The following is a 4,046-nucleotide window of genomic DNA, read 5'->3' as shown; positions in this document are numbered from 1 at the left end:
TATGGCAGCCGTATGTGGCGTGGCGTGACTCGCCCTATGGCATTGTTAATGTACTGTAATTAATTTATGTTACAACGTTGTAAACGGTTCGTGCAGACCACAGGCTATATTGGAGTAGCAGAACAGTTTCATCACCATAAGCTCTTTCCTGATTAATGTTGCAATATAAATCAGGCTCAATTATTCAGTATATTATGTAGTGGGTTGGTAGATTGTAGATTGGGTATTCTGCAAGGTATCAGCTTGCAAGCAATCCTATGCACTTTCTATAGTTACAGTCTAATAAAGCTATTTTAATTAATTTTAATGACTTATATCTATGACCACCAGTACTGATGAATTAATTAACTTCTTCATTAGGAGGGAAGTTTGAGCATATTCATATTGAGTTAGGATTTCTGGTTTGAGATGATTAATTGACACAGTCATGTCGGTTTACAATAATACTTAGTTTATTTAATAGTCAGAGTAAACCAATAATAAATAACTCTATTATTTAGTGAATATTGTGCTTTTATTGCTCGTTATTTAATATGTGTTTCTGGTATTGGCCATTTTTATTGTTATCTATTCTTAATGATATATATACGCAGACATATATATATGTATATACATATATATATATATATATACATATATATACATGTATATACACATATATATTATATAATATGTACAACATATATATATGTGTATATATATATACATATATATATATATATATATATATATATATATATATATATATTGGTATATGCATATAATAAGTGCTGTTATTGTTATTATTATATATTGGTTCTTTTTTATTTTTTATTGCTATTTCTTTGAAAAAACTATTCAATTTTTGTTACTTTCATATTTATTATTGTCTATATATATATATATAGACAATCATAAATATATATATATAATATAATATATATATATATATATATATATATATATATATATATATATATATAGCTAGTGACGATAACTTTTTCTAAAATTATATTTGTCCTATTTTGATACACCTAAAACGGACTGTCAGACACATAAATTATTGTTGTATCACCTACTAGTTGTGTTGTTGTATCTAGACAACTAGATAAAGAGATTGTAATTCGCCGTTTTAAGAGCCTGTCAATGATAAATTACTGGTTTAACATACAAGTCTACGTAAGGTCGTGTTCTTGTTTTAATAACATCGTATTTCGATAATTATTAAGAAGCAGTTTAGATTTTTAATGAATAAATAAGCTTATTTTAAATGAGATGTAGTTAGGAGAAATGGGCAATATTTGGAGACAATAAATGGGACTCTTCATAATATTTTGTGCATTATGACAATACGCAAAGGGAAGCTCTATTACACATACGTTAATAGATATAATGCGTGGCTCTCGAAACGACTGTAATAGTGAGAAATTGTAGCCGCGTTCTTCGAGATCTAGTGGGACCATTTTCACGAAAGAATATTTACCACTCTGTCAAGTCACCTTGGCAGAACCAGTCAAAGTGGGTAGTATAGGATTCTCCCTCACATTTAGGGTTGCTAGAACCTTCACTTCTTAGGGAGCCCCATCCACTCCAACAATTATCGCTGACAGTACATTATTTATAGATCATTCTAGATCTTCATTTACCGTCATATCTTAACATTTGTGGATAGCATATTTACAGCTTCTTGGCATACATTGATTGTCCAGATGTAAGAAATAGCTTCGGTTTGGGTAAAGCCAGCCTAGGCTGGCAAGGATAAATCATCCAAAATTCCTGACCATAATTTCAACTCGAAATGAACAATCCCATAAACACATGTTTAAAAATATACACCGACCATAATAAATTATTTCATGTCAATCATACTAAACGCTTTCTATGAGTGTTGTTAATACGCCCTTAGAAAACCCTAGAGATAGTGCTCGTAGGACTGAAGAAAACACTGTTCATAACAGCGTTATTGGCTAGACAGCTGTCAAAATTTAAGCTCGATCCATCGCTTAATTTCGTTGCTATTGACGTGTTGAAGTGAACAACTTTTGTTTTTTTATAATAATGGATACAAGTGAGCGTCGAGCGGTGAAAAACATTTATATTTGAAAGGCTTAACGCTGAAAGAAAGTCTGAGCTAGGTGCAGTTCATGGCACATTAGCTTCTGTGTTTGCAACAGTTTAGCTTACAATTGAGTTTTTTGAACAAACACTTTAAAAGTAACATTTACAAATATTTGTTAATATTTTCATGATGTTATTGAATAAAACCTGTCACAGTAAGGTCCCATAGATTTATAGGATGTTGTTTATTTATTAACAGACCAACGACAGGTACAAGAAATCTCACTGTAAGATATGAAATATACCCCAAAAGTTACAATAACCATGTTTTAGAAATTTTCACAAAGTATTCTCTTATAATTAATAAATATTTGTTACAAAAGAGAATATGTGACATATGAACGTTATTAAATGAAAAGTGGTCAAGTCTGGTACAAGACAAGCAGCCAATTAAGTTTAGTTAGAGACACAGGTTAGCCAACGGCACAAACAAGATTATTAAGAACGTGACGTGGGTGAACTAGTTGGTAGTGACACAGATTTACGCTATTCTTACCTTATATAATACAGAGCAGTTGGAGAGTGAGTTACTCGTACAATGTTCTCTGTGTCCTCGCTGATTATTAATCACACCTAAACCACTAGCCTCTGTTCGAACTCATAGTATACATTATTTATTAATTTATGCGATACAGCGCAAACAATTAAACACGATGATTGCCGCAAATTTTACTTGATTCAAATAAAAAGTGATATTTTAGTTCTCTCTACTGACATACGTGATATAAAATAGGGCATCTTAACCCTAACTTCGCCTGGTAAATAAGACGGGCTTTACTTTACATTGCATACGTGATGTATTTCATTAGGCCTACCAACTAGAGCTTTCATATAATTTATAATCATTGTTAAGTACTATTAGTACCTATGTATTGTCTGACACTTCAATATAGCATTTTTGGACTGTACTGCTAGAAATATTTTACCGCTTTAAATGTTTCATCCCGGAACGAGATAACATATTAAAAATAGAAATAAATTTATCTAGCTTAATTTTTCCTTTAAGGGTGTGCATAACTTGAAAAAAACTTAGTGACGTGAGTAGTGTTATTTAAGAATTTTCCACAAGAGTTGTGCATCTGTAAAATTCAAGCATAATCGTGAAATTTTTCTGTATAATCTAAGATTAATTTGGGATAGTAAAAAACAACTCGTCATGTCTCGGGTCACAATTAAAATAGTTAGATGATGCTTCCGACATTGCTGAGATTTAAACGTGTAATGTCCACAATATAAACATTTTTAGACACAATTAATGTTCCTACTACTACAGTTCCAAAATAGAATTTTTCCTGGTCGGATGGGAATTTATTAAATGAAATACCAACAAGGTGCGTTTATTTAATACCAATACTTGTGAAATATTATTTAAGGAAAATCTGAGAAATATCGTCGTTTGGAGTCTTAGTTCCTTCCATTCTCGGGTAAAACTACAAAAGAGTTTCATAATTATGGCTGTATTGTGGAAATTTTACATCTAGGTTCCCCTATGGACGCCTCATCATTATTAATGTTTATAATATAAAAATTTTAAAAAATACCTTGCATGGCGCTTGTCTTAGTAGCCATACAATAGTAGACCATTTGGAGTAGTATATATCGTATTATATCGACAATATACAAAAACTAATTATATAAACAAACAAAAAAATTATAATTTGAGCACTCCAAAATAATCGAATTAGGTTAGCGAAATGATTCTTTCAAGAAAACCACAAACAATATATTTTTAGTTCGTTGAAAATATTTTTATAATTTAGCATTTAAATTTAAAACTGTCTTGAAACTACGTCCATACCAATACAAAAAAAATTTACGACTAACTATAAAACAGAAGAAATTCCTTTCATCCACATATCCTTGTTGGAATTTTCAACTAAACAAGTAATGGCAAGTGTTCCAGTTTTTGTGTTCGTTGTTGTGTCTGGTTCTTGTTTTATCCAAGGATT

Source organism: Homalodisca vitripennis, chromosome 4, assembly GCF_021130785.1.
Source record: "Homalodisca vitripennis isolate AUS2020 chromosome 4, UT_GWSS_2.1, whole genome shotgun sequence".
NCBI lineage: Eukaryota > Metazoa > Arthropoda > Insecta > Hemiptera > Cicadellidae > Homalodisca > Homalodisca vitripennis.
This window is presented reverse-complemented; position numbering follows the sequence as displayed.